The sequence below is a fragment of the Mus pahari genome, chromosome 13 (assembly GCF_900095145.1).
Source record: "Mus pahari chromosome 13, PAHARI_EIJ_v1.1, whole genome shotgun sequence".
Taxonomy (NCBI): domain Eukaryota; kingdom Metazoa; phylum Chordata; class Mammalia; order Rodentia; family Muridae; genus Mus; species Mus pahari.
In genome coordinates this window covers 27,928,181-27,947,722 of record NC_034602.1, presented here as the reverse complement: position 1 = coordinate 27,947,722, position 19,542 = coordinate 27,928,181, and the positions used below count along the sequence as shown (strand labels likewise).

Below are 19,542 nucleotides of genomic sequence, written 5' to 3'. Positions count from 1 at the left end.
TCAATGACAGCTCCCTGTAACCTGTAGACATAACCTAGGTTGGAAGAGGGTCTTACATGTAATTTAAGGTTCCTATCTTGGATTGGCCAATGACAAACCTCCCTTAAGATGATACAGTAGTTGGGCATGGTAGCTCATGCCTTCTATCCTAGCATTTGGGAGGCAGAGGCAGGTGGGTCTCTGTGAGTTTGAAGCCAGCCAGGGTTACAGAGTGAGACATGCCTTTTAAAAAGAAGGATGACCTAGGAATCCATGTAAAGACAAGAGACTGGAGTGAGGCCTCCCAAACACCAGGAGCCACAGCAAACCGGGAAGGCTCCCTCTACCAGCCTTGAGACAAGGTCCCTGGCACACGGACAGCTTTGCCTGGCTGTGGTGGGAGAGGATGTGCCTAACCCTGCAAAGATTTGATGCGTCAGGGTTGGGAGATAACCAGGGGCACTCCACCCGCTCAGAGGAGAAGGGGAGAGGGATGGATGGAGGGCCTTTGTGGGGGTGCAGCATTTGGGATGGAAGGAAAGGAAAGAAGGCAGGCAGGCAGGCAGGCAGGCAGACAGACAGGCAAGCAAGCAAGCAAGCAAGAAATGTAGCCTTGCCTCTACCTTGGCTTGGGACCCATAAGTGCTGAACTGTGAAGGCTAAGCTTCTGTTGTTTTCAGCTAAGATACAGGAGGTAGTCCTGAATGGAGCCTCACCCAAGTTCTTGATGGGATCCTCCAGCTGCCTTCCATTTCAATCTGACCTACTCCCTGACACACCCTATCAAGGAGTGGCTAGCTCTGTAACGCTGTCCCAAAGGGGTGACCCTAAGCTGGCTTCCCATGTATGGGTACCATACCTGGTTCAAGTCCACCAAAACTGTTGGTGTCTATCTCTCCCCCATTCCTGTTCTTCTTTGGCTCCATCAAGCTGTTTCATCAACACAGCAAAGGCTACACCAGCTCTCTGGCTGAGGGCATGTGGCAAGACCACTGCTTCCTGCCCCAGGGCCTGGCCATTCCCAACACCTACATTTTGAAACTGGAAGCCACTTCCTTTGAGGCTAGAACTATCTAGAACCTTGCCCATTCTCGGGAATCGCATCAGCAGCTCAGCCCTCCCCACCAATGTCACCACTAAATCCCCAGGGGCCCAAGAGATAGATGATGAAGAACTAGAAGGTAGGCCTGGGCCGTACACAGGCTGCATCTCTAGAATGGCTACACCCAGGACATCCCTGAGTCCAGAATGTGTGACTCAGAACTAAACCGATGAGTGTAAGAGTCTTTCGTAGACTTGATGTCCATGTTGGCTGTAGCCATTTCTCACTGACGCTCTAGGATACTGACGGGGTGATACCAGCTACAAGACTGAGCCAGGGTGCTAGGCTGCTACCACAAAGCATAGCAACAAGGACGCTCACGCTGTCTTCCCGTCCTGGGATGTCTGAGCAGGGCCCTCCTTTCCCAGGTCCCATATCATCATTATTCCTAGTAAGTGTGCCTGAGTTGCATGGTGGCATGACTCCTGTGCTCAGGGCAAGCTGGCAATTCGAGCTCCAGGGCTCCAGGCGATCCCACACTTGGTGCAGTATCCGCACTAGCCAGAAGGGGGCAGCACACTGACTTCAAGGAGGACGCCTGGGGAAGGGTTCTGTCGGTGGGTGGGGCTGGGGAGAATGAGACAGGCCTGATGCGATGGCTCTCCTGCCCCAAACCACAAGCCAGCAGAGGCGGTTCAGGATTCACACTTCAGTTCATCACAAACACTGACAAATTTCCACCTTTTAATTACTTGAGAAAAAAAAAATCTTTCTAGAGTGCTGACGTAATAGACCAGGTCCACCCCCGAGTTCCCGGCACCTCACCCACAACTGCAGCCTGCACCTTTCATGGTCCTGCCCAGCTTGATTTCAGAGGAGTCCACTACTCCCCTCCCCCACCCAGTGCAGGTAGCCTGGGCATTCCAACGATCCAGGCCTTAGCACTAAACACTTGGCGCTGCCCCCTAAGACTGGCACTCCATACCAAGTTCCTCATCTAATGAGCCTCTCTCCACCCGAGTGACCTCTGAACGGATTGGTTCAGTGGTTAGACAACAGATTCACTGGGTTCAGGCCTGGCTTCCCCATCCCCAGACTTGTAACTCACTCTCAGCCTCAGTTTCTTCATCTGAGAAATAGATCCCACAGCTCTCGCTGTGTGGGCCATCTAGTGAGGTGACCGGCTTACTCCAGGATACGCAGTTTCCACTGGCAAAGCCTTTTTTAGTCACACTGAGAATTGAGGAAGTGACAGAGAATGCTTTGGAAATTCTCTTGCTTGACATCAGGCAACACTTTTCCATTACACTTCCATAGGTCTGGCAAGGCACTCCATCATACCCACAACCTTTGGCTGAAGTGCATCCCCACAGTGTCTGAATTTGATCCAAACACACCAAAATGCATCCTAGTTACACACAGCGGAATTTTTGTTGTTGTTTTGTTTGTTTGTTTGTTTGTTTGTTTGTTTTCGAGACAGGGTTTCTCTGTATAGCTTGGCTGTCCTGGAACTCACTCTGTAGACCAGGCTGGCCTCAAACTCAGAAATCTGCCTGCCTCTACCTCCCGAGTGCTGGGATTAAAGGCATGAGCCACCACTGCCCGGCTGCCACACAGTGGAATTAACTCTACCTTCCCTGCTTTCCAAGGCCCCATGTGCAGACCACTGTTCCTTCTGAAGGACACTTTCTAGTCCCTCACAGAGTCTGGCTCCCTTTGTATTCCTCCCATTACCTAGATCCTCCCCAGCATCAGCTCTTGGGCACAGGGATCTCTCTAAGTCCATCCCCTGTATGTCCTGGTATGTGCCTGCAGTGTCCAGTGTGACATAGGCAACAGATTCTTCTTATAGGCTTTGTCTATATTCCCAATAGCTGGTACCTCAATACCCCATGGCACTCAGTTCATGGTGCTCTCTTGCCAAATGAAACCATCTTGACAGTGGTTCTCAACCATGAGCCACAGCCCTGTTTGGGGATCAAATGACCCCTTTTGCAGTGGTCACCCATCAGATATCCTACATATAAGATAATTACAATAGGATTCATAACAATAGCAAAATTATAGCTATGAAGTTGCAATGAAAATTGTTTTATGGTTGGAGGTCACCAAAGCACGAGGAACTGTATTTAAGGGTCTCAGCATTAGGAAGGTTGAGAACCACTGGGCTAGTCACATTTATCCACCTTCTTCACCTAAGAGGGGAAAGGGGGTTCTGTTTACATGAAAGATGTCCTTGAAGCTATGCACTCTGGAGCAGGCACTGAGCCATCCCAGGGTGAGCTTTTCCTCACAGTATCTGTGATGATAAAACAAGAGCAGCAAGCTGGTGGGCAGCATACATTCACCCTTTGCCCCCGAGCTTCTCCTGATTCTCTGAAGTCCATAGGAATAGAGTCGGGGCAAAATCTACTAATAACTGTGGAACACTGTCTCCTCTGAGGTCAACGTTGAGCACTGGTTGGATAAAGAATGCAAGCAAAGGCGGGGCCTTCCCAGGTCTAGCCTGCTCTACCTCTCCAACATCCAGCAGCTGAGAAGATAGAGCTCCCATCCACGAGCCCCTCCTGGGGACACCTACATCATAGGCACATGATGCAGCCGCTATGGAGTCAGGAATCCAGAGAGGATCCTGCCTACAGCTGGACCAGGGAGACCAAGGAATCTTTCCGTGTGCCAAGGCTACAAACTTGGTAGCTCATAGTCACCTGCGCCAACTCTGTCCCTTCCATGGAGTCATTGAGGTAGCCTCACAGTCCCAGGGTCCTGGAAGGCATTTCCCCTTAAGCTTGGCTCAGAGCAGCCTTGGGGCCCATCCCTGGAAAGACAGTTGTACTCCCCCAAAGGCAGAAAGTCCACCCTCCCTGAGGACAGCAGTGCTGGGTCCCAGTTTCTGGAAACAAGGCGGGGTTCCAGGTAGGAGGCCAGGGACCAGATGCACATACCAGAAAACTCTGGCAAATAAGCAGAAGCCCAGACCTGTTTGCTCCTCAAAAACTGGTTAGTCCAAGGAGCCATTGGGACTCAGGACAGAGGGACAGGCATCTGCTTCACCGCGGTCTGCAGTGAAGCAGACCTGTGGTACTGAAGAGCTGAAGGCCCCATCTCTCACAGCCAGCGGTACTCTGGCACCCAAGTGCTAGGGGCAAAGGGAGGCAGTCAGAGCTTTGCTGTCTATGGGCACATCCCACAACCTGAAGACCAGGATCAAGGCTGGCATCATCCTGAATGTGGGGCTGCCTATTAATAACCTGTGGAAGTGGCCACCTCTGACTCACATCCTTGTGACATCCATCCCACCAGACACAGTGACACATCAACCGGCATTGGGAAGCAGCGTTTCATGTGAGCTAGCCAGACCAGAGGGTTGCACAGACAGCGCCTCGGATAGAGGAAAGCTTTCGTGAAGGCCTTGGAGTCAGGACAGGAGAAGGTGCACACACCTTTAGACGTGCCAGACAGAGGTGCTACGGGGACAGTGCTCAGCTGGAGCAGGCAAGGGCTGAGCACCTGGGCCTGGGCCTGGACCTGGGCCTGGGCCTGGGCCCGGGCCTGGGCCCCATGCAGGCCTATGCACCAGTCCCAACTCTGTCCCCTTGCACTGCGGCAGGCCACGTCTCTTCCTGAGAATGGGATTCTAAGGACTAAATCAAACGACTCACAAAGACTGTCGCAGGCACTGGGCCTCATCTTGGTGCCAGAGTCCTTGGGGTAAGGGTACCCTGCTGAGCTGGGATCCCAGCACAAGGGCACAGACACACCGAGGGAACACACTGGGCTTATTGTATGTGGTTGTGAAGTTCACGCAGGCAAGGGAGGGCGGGGATGAAGTGAGGCAGGCAATCCTTGCCAGAGCCATGTGTAGAGGTCAGGGGTCAGCCTTGGCACACTGAGTAAGCACCTGAAGTGTCCCAGTGCTGGCCCGGGGCCACTGTACCAGACCTTCCACGGCAGCTGTCTGCTGGGGTCTGCCAGGGTCAGACACCAGCCCTGATCCCTGTGGTTGTTGATGGCCTTGGCTGTTCCAGCCTCTATGACTCAACACTTGGGGATTTTTCACATCACGCTGGCTTCCTTGAGCCACACAAAATCAAGCTTCCTGAATCTGTTCAGCCTGGGCACTACCCAGCACCTCACCCCAGCCTGGGCACTACCCAGCACCTCACNCCCAGCACCTCACCCCAGCCTGGGCACTACCCAGCACCTCACCCCAGCCTGGGCACTACCCAGCACCTCACCCCAGCCTGGGCACTACCCAGCACTTCACCCAGTGAACTCCAGGGTCCAGAGTCACCAAACCTGGCCTTCATTCTTAGCCATGGTTTCCTGTGAATGTTCTGACCCCTGTCTACCCTGCCATAGGTAGGGCCCATTCAGACTGAATCAGCTGACCTGCCCCCTCTGCCCACCCTCCATGTTACCCTCAGCTCTGTTTTAATCCAATGGCTCTCCCCCCTTTCCCACCACCAAATATTGCTTTTTTTTTTTTTTCTCAGTATAGCCCTGGCTGTCCTGGAACTTACTCTGTAGACCAGGCTGGCCTCGAACTCAGAAATCCGCCTGCCTCTGCCTCCCAAGTGCTGGGATTAAAGGCATTCACCACCACGCCCAGCTAAATATTGCTATTTTTAAGTTGCTCCAAACTGTTGTTTAATTTTTATTCTCTGGGTTTATTTTATCTCTTAGTCTTTTGGATTTTGTTACCTTTTATTGTTTAAGTTTTGCTATGTGTTTTCTACAGTAGTGTGGTTACACATACGCGTGCGTGCACACACACTGGGCAAGTGTTCTACCACTCAGGTGTACCCCCAAACCCCCTTTTGGTGATGCAAGGTCTTGCTATGTCGCCCAGATGGTCCTGAACTTGAGACACTAGTCTGAATCCCTGCGGCATACTTTATACAATTTTAGGTCTCCCTTTAGGCAACACCTTGCCCTTCCACTGGGTTCCTCTTGGGGTGAACCACAGGCCATCAAAGATAGCACAGGTGGCCGTCTGGGCTTCTGCTGGGGCCTCAGTAGGCAAGAGGCTGTGGAGACCTGCTGTAGCCAGGCCCAGGTCTCAGGTTGGACAGTGAGGGAGAGAAAAAGACGGACCAGGGGGAAGGAACTAGGGGACACACAGGAAGAACTGTGGAGAGGGACCAAAAGCAGGAAGGAGGTGCAGGCCAGACCCTGGCTTGCGGAACTGAGAGCTGGTTGTTCCTCCTCAGCCGGGAACCCAGGGCCTCAAAGGCCTGGTGGTGGACACCATGACTCACGGCCTCTAGCTGGCTCCTGTCCTCACCCTTCAGCATGGTCCCACAGAGTACCCAGCTGACCTGAACATTCCCAGGCACCCTCACACTACCCCATTGTTTGGAGGCCCAGGCCTGGCCTTCTTTCAAAAGTCTGGTTTAGACTTTGTCAGCCAGAAGAGGCCAATCAGGGGCAAGGGGAGAATCCTCTCTACCCATCTAATGGCTCAACCCTTTCCAAGGCCAGGCCTCCTATACCTCGCCTCCTGTTTTGAGACAGCCTGCCTCAGCCACAGCATGAGGCAGCTTTTAAAGGTGACTGGAAGAACTCAGCCTCGGGGTTCAAGGTCTTCATCCGGTACCATGACATCCTGGGCCCTTCTCACACTGTTCCCTGACCACCTCGTTCCACGAGTACCCACAAACTTACTCCTGGCCTTCCAGTCAGGTACCCCAGGATCAGGCTGTGAGACAATATCCTTAAGGCCCTCAGGCAGCAGGGGCACGGAGGCTTCTGAAGACGGCAGCCTCTGGTGGCTGTATATGTTTCATTATTCCTTGAGTCTGGTTCTCCAAGTCCAGCCCTCCTTCAGAGGCCTTGACCACCACAGCCTCAGATCTAGGTTAATTCCAGATCCGGTGCTTTCCTATCTGGACAGACTCCCTGTTCCCATGCCTAGTGTGGCAGCACCTGGCCTTGTCACCTACCCTTTGGAGACTCCCACAGGTAATGTGGCTTCTGGTGGTCAGCGGAGCCTGGTCTATGCTTCTACGAGTCAGCCTCTCTCTCTGGCTACAGATGGCCCACAGGGGCTGTAGCACAGCTCTGTCAGTGCTGCAGATGCAGCCTCAGGTTAACAAGGCTGGCTCCTCCCTCTGGAGATACAGCTGTCATCAGCGATAAAGGGAACCCCAGCGGGCTGGTGAGATGGCTCAGCGGTTAAGAGCGCCGACTGCTCTTCCAAAGGTCCTGAGTTCAAATCCCAGCAACCACATGGTGGCTCACAACCACCTGTAACGAAATCTGACCCCCTCTTCTGACAGCTACAGTGTACTTACATATAATAAATAAATAAATAAATATAAAAAAAAAAGGGAACCCCAGCAGAGAGACATGGGCTGTGTGGAGAGGGGGCTGGGCCGAGCCGGAACCACTAGACCCAGTTCTTTCCAGTTTTGTTCTCTATCTGTGGGTCCCTCTGTAGAGCTTTACCCCTTCCTAGTTGCTTGACCCCAACCCCTCCATCGGCCTCCATAGGCCTGTCTTTTTATACCTACTCCTCACCAACTTCTTCAGGGGACACTGCTGCAGGGTGGAGGTGCTGAGATATCTTCAGACCTCAAAGAGAGCTTTTATTTTTACCTCTTCACCCTTCCAAGACAGGGTCTTACTGTGTAGCCCCAGTTAACCTACAACTTGCTGTGTAAACCAGATTGGTCTCAGGCTTGTGGTCAGCAACCTGCTTCTCCCTCCCAAGTGCTAGAACTAGAGGCATGTACCATCTCATGCCCACATCAGAGTGATCCTTAAAAACAGAAACCAAAGGACCATAAGGCACTTACCACCCAAGCAGGAGGACGTGAGTTCTGATCCCTAATCGCCCACATAAACCGGGTAAGGCAGTGTACATCCTCAATTCCAGTACTGAAGGGTGGGCAGAGACAGGGGGATTAACGAGCCCTGTTGCCAGCCAATTTACCCAAATTGGCAAGTTCCAGGTTCAGTGAGAGAACCTACCTCAAAAATACAGTGGAAAACAATTGAGAAAGATACCCAACATCAACCTTGGTCTTCTACATGTATGTATACATATGTGTACATGAATGTTCTGGTTGATTGGTTGGTTGGTTTTTTGAAACTGGGTTTTTCTGAGAAGTCCTGGTTGTTCTGAAACTCACTCGGTAGACCAAGTTAACCTCAAACTCATAGATCTGCCTGCCTTTGCCTCCCAAGTGCTGGGATTAAAGGTATGCACCACCACTCACTGCCTGACATACGTGCACATGAAGTCCCCTGTACAAAAACATACACACGTGTAATCACACACACACACACACACACACACACACACACACACACACATCACAGAACACAGCCTCTGTGCTCACAGGACCCCAGTTGGCCAGGACCATTCCTTTCTCCGTGCCTCTGACCAGCAATCTTTCCCTGCTCCGACTCCACATGGTACCTTGTGTACCATTCTTGGATATCTTGAGTAGGCGGAGGCCTGTGAATCTCTTCCTGTCTCTCCAGCCCCCAACCCCAAAACAGCGGCTCCCTTGATACCCAGTGGGAAGAACCCTGATTGTGGAAGGGGTGTCTGATGCAGAACCCAGAGGTGGGGGTAGGGGAATGTCCTTTCTCAACCCTCTTCCTTCCTAAGCAACTTCCTGTCTTTGGAGTGGGCACAGCCATCATGAGCCACAGCGCTTCACCCTCCTGGTCACATTTTTTTTTTTTTTTTTTTGAGAAAATAGGAAGGTTGATATAAGAGATCAAACTTTCCTGAAACCGAGCAGTGAGCTGGGGAACTCAGTGCTGACCTCTGTTCCTACTTTAAGTGTAGTGGGCCCAACAGCAGACTCCATAGCTGGCAGGACCAGGGCCAGGCCCCACCTTCCTGAGCAACTATAGCCTTGGTTCTGAAAGGGACGGGGCTCAGTTCTAGAGAAGTCTGGAAGGCAGGTTATTCTAGAGGGTCCCTGCCCTATGGTTCCACCCTGGGCAGAAGTCCCAGCCCTGGCATGTTCCAGGCTCAAAAGCTGGAACGAGGTTTCCTGGAGCAGCACATTCACCCTCCTGGTAGAATTGGACAGACAAGCGATAGGAGGTTTTGGCAGGAATTCACAGAGAAGGGAGGCCAGCCTGAGGCAGAGCTCAAAGACCAGAGACAAGTGGGTGCAGGTCAGAGATAGCGGCAACTCCAGCTTCAGGCTGAGGCCTAACTCTTAGTGCCATTAGCCCTGGTCAGGGGGCAACTCTAGAGTGCCTGACTCCACTATGGAGGTCCTCGGGCCCCGCGTAGATCCAGTTTCCACTGAGTTACCACTCTATATCCCAGTGCTAGCAGTGGCTGGGTTTCCCCTCGCCATCACATACCTTCTATGTGTATGTGATGAGGCTAGACCTTCCATGTCTGCCCTTTCACAGAGAGGGTATAAAGTGTCCCACTCATACAGCTCATCTGTAGGAGGCCTCTGCGCCAACCCAGGCGCAGGAAGCTGTGTGTGTGTCCCTAGAGGCTTCTGACAACAGAACATAGTGGCATCAGGAGACTTGCTCCCTTCCCTGCTCTGCCATGGTCAGACCCATGCCGCTGGCCACTGATCTGCCTGCCAGGACCAGCCCTCCACACCCTTTACCTAGTCGTCAGCGGGGAAAGGTCAATGTCAACCACTTCACTCTTCCAGAAAGGGGCTCCCCCCTTCCTGGATTCAAACAGGAGAAGCAGCAGCAGCATTTGGGGCCAGAGCTGTTTCTGCTGTACCTCGCCCTACTCAGTACCTCGCCCTACTCAGTGTCCCTAGGGCACACTCCTTACTCTGTCAACTCAGGACTCTGCCACCAGGAAGCTGCAGGGGTCAGCACATCTGAAGGATAAACCTTGCCCTGGGAAAACCACCTTCATAACCATGATATCTCCCTGCAAGGTAAGTATCAACGTTCATCTTTCAACAGGAGCAATCACAGAGAAAAGCACTATTTCATTTTAGGACAGGGCCACATGTGGCAACTATTATTTTTTTTTTAACCAGAAAAAAAAATTCCCTGTCTTCCTTCCTGCTCGCTGAAGCCAATGAGACCAGGTTCAGGAGAGGCTGGGCCCCTGCTGCTGAGCGGCAGATGGGAGGGGCTGTGACAGAAACCTAGAGAGTTTCATGAGAGGCCCCAGCACAACAACCCACTACTGTCTGAATGGAAACCGCCAGCCCAGCAACATGTTCCCGGCCGTGTTTGTCTCCGGTGCTCAGCGGAGAGGAAAGTGGCAAACCAACTTCAAAGCCTGGCAGAGTCCCCCACCACCTCTGCCAGCAATGCCCAACCCACCCAGCCTGCAGGAACCTCCCTACGCAGGGAGGCCCTGTAGTTCTCACTGCAAGGCCAACACTTGCAAGGCTGCATGAGTTCCTGATCAGAGAGGTGGACAGATAGGCCGCTGTGCATACTGAGCTATGAAGAGGCCCGCAGCCAAGAAGGGACCCCTGATCACTAAGCAGGATCATTATGTCTTGAACAAAAATTCCTTCTCAGAGAGTGTTGTGGGATGGGCCTGACACTGAGTTACAGCATCTGTCAGCAATCCTTTCCCTCCAGCCCGTGGGCCTGACCAGTCCTAGGGTCCAGGCTTGGCTTTGGGCCTGGCACACACAGCATACAGCTTGCGTGGAATGGGTACTGGTCCAGATAACCAGCTTACTGAAGTTGAGTCTGCCAATGTCATAGACGCAGGGAATGATGTGGAGTGGAAATCCTCAGCTCCCCTTCCAGCCCCCAAGTGAAGTGTGAGTGCTGGTCTAGGCTTTCAAAGCGATGAAGTAAAGCTAAAACCCACCCCAGCATTCTAGGTCCCCAGGCCAGCCTCTTCCCATCCTGGTTATAAGTAGGCAGCTGTGAGTGCTTGGTCGTCCCCTTACCTATCTTAGCAAGGTGAGTAGGGCCATAGAAGGAAGCCCAGGGATGGAGACAGGTGCTCTTCTAAAACCACAGAACAGAGTATAGCATCCAGAGGTCCAGGTCATAGAAACCCCCAAATTAGACATGTTGTCTGTTCAGGGACAAGAGCAGGAATCCCCAGCTCAGGCCTGGGGAGACTTCCTTGAGAGAAATCTCAGGTGAGTGCTCTCATCTGCTGGTGCTTGAAGTCTGAGGGAGTTTCATTTAATGTCATTTAAATCCCATTAGCTAATCTTGATCTGATCCCATTTCATAGGGAAGGTGCTGAAGCCCAAGACCTCAAGTTGGACAAGGCCCAGAGTGTGGCTTTTTGTCTTGGTTCTTGTGACAAGCTCTGTGCCTTTCCTGGTTGGCCTCTGCTCTCAGAACCCTAGGAAAGCAGCCTGCGCTGGCTTAACCCTGGGCCGTGGGAGAGAGAGCTCAGCTCTGGTCATGTCGTGCATATTACCAGCCTGGCAGATCCCAGGCCAAGAACCACACCTTCTGCAGGCTCAAGCAGGCAAAAGCCCTGCACCCGACTCAGCAGCCTAAAGCAAGGGTGTTTGGCTGTAGGCCATTCCACCATGCCCAGTGGGTGCGCAGCAAGCATGATTCAGGGGAAGTAGACAGCAATTCTCAGAATCAGAGTCTGGCTGTAGGGCACGAGCGTCTACGTTATCAGGGTGCCTGTTTGCCCGTAAGGCCTACTGACTTCCTGGGGTCACTGAGCAAAGTGACCAAGCCAATGCTGTTCCTGGAAGCCAGCTAGCAAAAATCACTCAGGTATTTCTGGGACCTCTATGGCCAGCTCATGTGGACCAAGGAGTTGTCTCTAAATCCTGCAGGCAGTGATTGCTTCATGGAGCAATGGGGAGTCCAACTAGAACCTCGGGAGTCAGCGCTGGCGAAGAAGACAAAAAGCCGAGGGAAGAACATGCCCCCATCCCAAAGCCCAGCCGGCTTTCTGTCTCCTGCTGTCCCTGGAGTTCATGGGTGGGGGTGGGGCACTGATATCAAGCCCAAGTCCAGCCATGTGGCCCTACACCTGCATTTTCCTTTACAGAACAGAAAAGTGAGAGTCAAGAAGTGTAATTTGGGGTTGGAGAGATGGCTCAGCAGTTAAGAGCACTGGCTGTGCCGGGTGTGGTGGTGCATGCCTTTAATCCCAGCACTCGGGAGGCAGAGGCAGGCAGATTTCTGAATTCAAGGGCCAGCCTGGTCTACAGAGTGAGTTCCAGGACAGCCAGGGTTACACAGAGAAACCCTGTCTTGAAAAAACAAAAAACAAAAACAAAACAAAACAAAGTGCACTGACTGCTCTTCCAGAGGACTCGGGTTCAATTTCTGGCACTCACATGAGAGCTCACAACTGTCTGTAACTCCAGTTCCAGGAGAATTGACACCCTCACGCCGACATCCAGACAAATCACCGGTGTAAATAAAATGAATAAATCATTAAAACAATAAGAAGTGTAATTGGCTGGGAGCCTCAGGACCCTGAACCATCAGCCTTTCTCTGGGCTACAGGGCAGTGAGGGGGTGGAAGTGGGCATGGAAAATCCCCACAACTCCTATACACTGCACACTCGGGACCATCTCCAGCCCCTGAATGCCCAAATAGCACTACTGGAGGACTGCAGAGGCACACTGGGGTATTCTACTCTCTGAGGTACAAAGGGCCCCCTTTCTCACTCTCCAGACTCCCCCATGCTTTTACATCTGGCATACAAAGGGCACTTTGGAAATTGAACTCAGGACCTCTGGAAGAGCAGTGCTCTTAACCTCTGAGCCATCTCACCAGCCCCACAAAGGGCATTTTGATCAATGATTTGCCACCTTCCCTGGTCTGTCTGTCCCTACCTAACCGTTCCATGCCTAGCCCAGAGAATCCCTTTCCCACAAATCTTGCCTTTCCTAGGCTCCAGGTTCCCCATCTCCTCTGCTCAGGCTGCCCACTTCCTCTGCCAAGCAGTGTTATAAAAGAGCCATATATGTCTGTGCCCAGGGAATCTGGAAGGGCATGAACCGGCCAGATGATGGCACGGTAGGGTCTGCCAGAATCTCTGACCCTTGGTCCCCACAATGGAGCTTTGAGGACGGAACTCACACTGGTCAGTCTTTGTGGACACAGGTGTTTGCCGACAGGACCAATGCAGGCAGGAACCTGGAAGCCTGCCCTATGCCCCAGGCCTCTCCAGGCCTGGCCTTACCCCGCCTCAACCACAAGACAAAATGGCCTGTTGTCCCTGTCTGAGCAGGATGCACACAGAGGAAGCACCCCCAGCATTCGACTATCAGCTACTCACCACTAACAGTCTGTGGGCACTTATAACCACCCCTGGGTAGAAAGTGTTTGCCAATCCTCATGTTACAGATGTAATGGAGGGTCAGCAGGAAGAAACGCCTGATGAATATCATGTCGTTGGATTTGAACCCAAGCCCCCAGCCTGCCTGCATTTGTGCCCTTCCATCTGCCCTTCTATGACTAAAGTAGGGCATTTTGACTCTCTGGACCTCTTGGATTTCTGTAGGCCTACATATGCACATGCATCCATATGGGGACAAAAGGATACTGGGGGCTGACTCAGCACCCCCACTTCCTCTATCCATGTGAAAAGGAAGGGCGAAGGCAGTCCTGGAGTCTACCCTCTTCCCTTCTGTCTCTCCTACTTCAGCCTCCCCCAAAAGGCTAGTCTCCCTTTCTACTCCTCTCCTGCCAGATGAATTTGCCCATCAGTTTTTGTCTTCCCTTTAGTTTGCCCCCTCTGCCAGAGTGTGTCTCCACCCAGAACCCAGAGCCAGGTCCCAGAGAGGCAGAGGGGGCATGGGAAAGGAGGTGGACAGACCTGAGGTTGACACCTCCTTGGAGCCCTCCCAAGCCTCAGGAGTGGAGAGCTAAATCTGGGTCCCTAGGCTGGGCTTCCCTACCAGGAAAAGAACGCAGTGGTCTAGAGGGACGGAAGCCTGAGTCTATGTTCTCGCTCCTAGCCCAGCGCCTAGCTCCTGAACCCATTCTGTTGTGAAACAATTCTGTGCATTTCACCGTTGATCCAGCAGGTGATATTCAGAGCCCCTTCAGGTGGGATTTAGCATCCTTAATAGTCACATGTAGTAACCCACTAAGTCCCACGCTGTGCCCAGCGGGGGTGGCTTCTCTGGAGCTCTCATGGAGTCACCTGACAAAAGGCACAGAACTACCAGTGTCAAGGAATGAACAGAAAGGCAGAGAGAGAACAGGAGCTGCGCAGGGTCACGGGAGGTGGCAGAGGGAGTTGGCTCCAACAGGACTCTCAATCTGTTAACAGCCAAGGTCCACAGAAGGGTGGAGGTGGAAACCCACATATCCGCTAATCTACAACTCTCTGAACACTATTCTATCTTCTCAGAGACTCACTCCTCCTCAAAAATCTCCAAACTCTACACCCACTCAGTCATTCACGCGTCAGTGTGAATCAGCACTAACAGGTGGCTTTTCGCTTAAACTTCATGGAGCCTCTGAAGTTTGGAGGGAATGGAAGCAAAAATTCACCTCCCAAGTCTTTGGAAACCCCACTAGATATGCCCTGTAACCTGGGCCTAGCAACGGGTGCCAGAGGAGCCGGAGGAACCGGAGGGACACAGGACACACGCGAAACCAGCCCTATCTCCTAGACTGAACGCCCAGCCCTGAGCTCAGACTGCCGCCGCCGTCCGCCCTGAGAATCCACTCCCACCTCACAGCGGGACACAGGTTCAAGGGACCCAGGCAGGTCTCTGAGACACGACTGTGCCGCGCATGTCCACGACCCGTTCCGAAACCCATGCAGTGCCTTACCCGCCGGTTCCCAGCCCAGGGACCCTGCGTCCGGGAGGCGGATCCTTGCTCTGTTGCTCTGCTTTGCCGCCAGCTGGACTGGCAGCTAGGCACTCCAGTGCAGGCCCCGCCTCCAATCTGGCCCCGCCTCCCAGGTTCAGGTCCCCACCCTCGCACTGCCACTCCGCCCCACCCCTGGCCTGGCTTCTCCACCGGTTCCCTCTCCTGCTCTGGCAGCTTAACACACCTTTTCTTATCTTGTTTTCTTTTCTTTTCCTTTGGTTTTTCGAGACAGGGTTTCTCTGTGTAGCCCTGGCTGTCCTGGAACTCACTCTGTAGACCAGGCTGGCCTCGAACTCAGAAATCCGCCTGCCTCTGCCTCCCGAGTGCTGCCACCACTGCCCGGCTAACACACCTTTTCTAGTTGGTCAGAGATTGGTTGGTGGGCTAAGGTGTAGGGTTTGTAATTAGCAAGCGGTTAGGTGGTCACTAGATGTAGGCAGGTGTCTGAGGAAGCAATCTCTCTGTCTCTGTCTCTGTCTCTGTCTCTGTCTCTGTCTCTGTCTCTGTCTCTCTCTCTCTCTCTCTCTCTCTCTCGCTCGCTCGCTCGCTCGCTCGCTCGCTCTCGCTCTTGCTCTCGCTCTTGCTCTCTTACACACACACACACACACACACACACACACACAAACCACCTTCGACCTGGGGACCTCCATGGAGAAAATGTCTGTTTTTTAATCTGAGATAGCCACGTGTCTGCCTGTTACTGGGTGGGGCTGGCTCCAATCTAGGCACCAGGTAAGGACACCAGGTCACCTGGTCATTAACCCCTCACAGTCAAGAAGGGTTTGCCGGGAACCTCTGGAGTCTTACTAGAGAGTTCTCAGCTACATATAAAGAAAATATTGCCTATGGAACAAGGGCTGGAAATTCAAGTCTAGCGCTGGGTTGCCAAGGACACAAGGCTTCCTGTGCACAGCCATTTAAGAGTTTGGCAAAGCCCATCTGTAGGCCTGGGGGACCACATGTAAGGGGCAGAGACCTGGGGAGGGGTGCCTTCCCAGGAGGAGATGGCTTCTTAAGAGAGTCCTGGGGCCAGGCAGGGATATGAGCCTGGAGTGGAGCCAGGCTAGCGGAACAAGAGTGGAATTTTCAGAAAGAGAATTATCCCCATGGGGACTTCAAGTTACTGGACCTAGGAAACTATGGGCTAAGGACAGGTTAGATTCTGGAGGGAACTTCCCAGGTGGAGGAGCCCAACGACTGCAGAGATAGGCGCTCCCATGGATGTTCCAGACCAGGCTGAGGCTGGGGGACTGAGGAGTCACTCATGCTGAGCTACTGGAGGGACTCCAGACATCCAGGCTGTAGCTACACAAGTGTGAGTTAGTCACGTCTTTGTCCATGTCCGTTCCAGGGCTGTCCAGATCCAAAGGACCCTTGTTTAGCGTCTTGGTTTAGCTCTTTGATGTGATGCATCCCTGCAGGCAGAGAGGTTAACTGGCTCAAGGCCAGGAAATTAGGATGGACAAGCATTGAGTCCATAGAGAGAGAGGTTGGTGCCCACTAGGAAAAGACCAGAAAACCTGGGGCTTGGGAAAGGAGGCAGTAAAAGACATGGGAGACACTTCAGCCAACAGGACACTGGGCTCTCCGCTGGGGAAGGCAATGAGGAGAAGAGCAGGGAGCCCAGAATCCTAGCCCTTCAGTCCTCAGGGTTGTCTCTGCTCCCAGGGCAACACCACTTGCCCACAGTTTAGCTCTCATAGATCCCAGAGGCTGACGAGACAGGTGCCAACTGGCTGAGATTCCTGCCCTCTGGGGTACCCATCACGTCCCCATCTTTGGCCGCCTAAGTTGTCTATGCTTTGCTTGCCCAGGCTGCTCCATCTTCTCCTGTGGAGAGTACCAGGTGCACAGCACTAGGCCGTTTGGCCCAGAATTCTATACTTTCAGCTTCTCCTCTGTTCACTGTTGATTGGCCCCATCAGCACCTCACACAGCCGCCTTACTCCTAGGACTTGGCTCAGGGTTGCACAGGGCTAGACACATCTATCCCTTGCATCAAGTTCAGTTAATTAAATGCATGGCCTCATTGAGGGCCCTGGGGACACTGATTCAAGGCAAATTCCGATCCTTATGGCTAATGGAAAATGGACACAGATGCTATCATGTCACTTTGCATCTCTGGTCCCCAAAGCTGAGGGGAGGGACAGAGTGGGAGGGAAGTAGAGCAAAGCCAGACATTGGTGCCACCTGCAGGAACCTAACTGAAGGAAGAGGCAGGGCTGGCTTCCACATATCACGTTCAGTGAAGATGGAATGGACTAGGAGACTACCATCCCCTGAAATGTAGCTGTGGTGAGGCCGAGGACCTGGGCACTCAGAGCTCCCACCTGGAGCTGACAAGAGGGAGAAGATGTGCGGGACAGAGCCCATGCTTCCGGCGAGCAGAAGGGATGCAAAGCCCCTCAGCAAGCACAAGAAGGGAAAGCAGGTCTCTGCAAAGCATACGTGTAGTGAGCCAGTCCTCCTATGCAATCAGGCTTGCCAGGCCGTCTTCTTCCTGGCCACCTGAGGCCCCCTTAGCAGCTCTCCCTGTGTCCCCTTATCCCAGAACCTCTTTCTCCCTTTGCAAAGCCCGAGGGTCACTTTTGCCCCCTCCTCTCCCATCCCACGTCCTGTCTGTGCTTCTGTCTATCTGGAGGTCCTACCGGCTCATGACCAGGACACTACCTTTGCCAACCATCGATCGTCCTGCTCCTTCCTCTGGCCTGCCCCTCACTAGGGAATCTGTTATGATCTCTTCTCAGAATTTCCCATAGCCTGTCATCTCCGCAGAGCAAAGACCTTATCCACAGGTGAGCCCAAGCTTGCCCAACCCCGCTGGCCCTCCTGGGACCTCTGTTCACTGCCCTCGCTCTGAGTGGTCACACTGCCCGCTTGCTCTTCCCGTGTTCCAGGCACACTTCTGTCTCAGGGCCTCCCATCCTGTGGTTCCCTCCTTGCTCTCCCCCCACCCCCAGATTCTTACACAGACCTAAGCCTTCACTTCTGTCTGTCTGTCCTCAGCCTCACCATTTCCTTGCTAGAAGGTTCTTTCCTTGGACTAGAGCAGTGGTTCTCAATCTTCCTAACACTTCGATCCTTTAACACAGTTCCTCATGTTGTGATGACCCCCAACCATCGAATTGTTTTTCTTACTACTTCATAACTGTAATCTTGTTTCTGACATGAATCATAATTTACGCGTGTGTTTTCTGATGCCTTAGGCTATCCCTATGAAAGGGTCATTTGACAACCCTAAGGTGTCGCAGTCCACAGGTTGAGAGATGTCTTGGTGGGTAAAGGTGTTTACCATGCAAGCTCGACAACTTTAGTTTGATCTCTAGAACTCATGCAAAGATGGCAAGAGAGAACCAACCCCATAAAGCTATCCTTTGGATTTTGACCTCTGTGAGCATACCATAGCACGTGCCCTTCCTGCAACGTGCACACATGCACATAGTAATAAACATTCTTTAATTGAAAAAAAGAGAGTTCTTTCTTCACTTCTTTGTGTATGTGTGTTTGTGTGTGTACGTGGACACACGCCTGCATGTAGAGGCCAGAGGTCAATGTCAAGTGCTTTCCTCGGAAGTTTGCCATATTTTATGAGACATGATCTCTCAGTGAACATAGATCTCACCAACTTAGCTTGGCTAGCCAGCAAGTCCCAGGGTTCCCCGTTTCAGCCTGTCCCCCAAAGCTGGGGTCCACTTCATGGACTGGGCCATCTCCCTAACCCTCCTTTTCTTTTAAAGATTGTCCACTCTCCTTATGTTCCTTCCTCTTCCACTGTCCTTTGAACCCCAACATCTGACACATCCAGACTCCCTTTAGAATACCATCTTACTGGAGCAAGACCTGGCTTACCGCAGGGCTCATCCGTTTCCTGGAACAAAGTAGATGCTAAGTAAATGGCTGGTGAAGGAAAATAAAAAGCCAACAGGTGGAGTTCTCCGGGAAAGGGACTGCCTTCCCAATCAGGTCCTCTGTCCTAGGAAATGCTGAACTGCCTGCCTTTTTTCTCTTCCCAAGTATGGCCAAGGCCGCTTCCCCTTGGCAGGCCTGTTTCTGGGTAGGACCAAAGCTGAAGGCTACTGACCACTCCTATGGGGGACATCAGGAAGCTATGGGACCAAAGCATTGAGAGTGGGTAGGGAAGGGATGGGTAAGGCCTGGAAACCTTTCAGATGACTTAGCTCAGGCTGGAATCAAACTGCAAAGAGGTGGGGGGGGGGGCAGGAGAAGAGTTGGCCTCAAATGTCTGGCAAATGTAGGCGTCTTGCAGGCTGTGAGAACAAGGCTGGGTCCTCTGCTGGGAGACTGGCCTAACATCTTGCCCTCTTGGGTTCTAGGTCTTCCTCTCTTCTTGGGTTCTAGGTCGTCCTCTATCCGGGGGCAGGTTCTGTGACTCTCTGACACTGGACTTGCTCAAGGGGAGACAGAAAGTTCTCTCCTTTGCTGGTGTGAGTCAGAATCAAGGCAGAGGGAGAAGCAGAGGGTAGGGAGTGGAGAGAAGCTGAAGGGACTTTTAAGGCCAGGCTGTAGAAGGGGTACACACAGATCCCCAATACAGGTCTGGGCCATACTCCAAGCCATGGCTCTTGTTCTCTACTACTGTGCCAGTTCTACAAGCACTCTGGGAGAGTCAGCTGAGCATCTCTGCCTAGGAGGCCTTTTCAGGTTGCTGTGCCATGCATCACCCAGTTGTCGCTTTCAGCTTTCACCACACCCTGCAGGGTAGGGCTCTACCAGACCTGCTCCACTGTGAGCATCTGGCCAGGCTTCTCCGCTA

The 19,542-nt window shown here is 52.7% G+C and overlaps 1 protein-coding gene and 1 pseudogene across 1 annotated transcript in view; both read right to left on the bottom strand.

Annotated features, from left to right (window-relative positions):
• The window catches only part of Sh3bp2 (SH3 domain binding protein 2), a 38,898-nt gene extending 24,060 nt beyond the window's left edge, over positions 1-14,838 (bottom strand). Inside the window, exon 1 of the mRNA XM_021210404.1 lies at positions 14,727-14,838. The gene's annotated coding sequence lies outside the window, so the exon portion shown is untranslated. The remainder of the gene's footprint in view (positions 1-14,726) is intronic.
• Positions 9,775-9,917, bottom strand: LOC115065303 (annotated as a pseudogene).
• Positions 14,839-19,542: the final 4,704 nt, after the last annotated feature.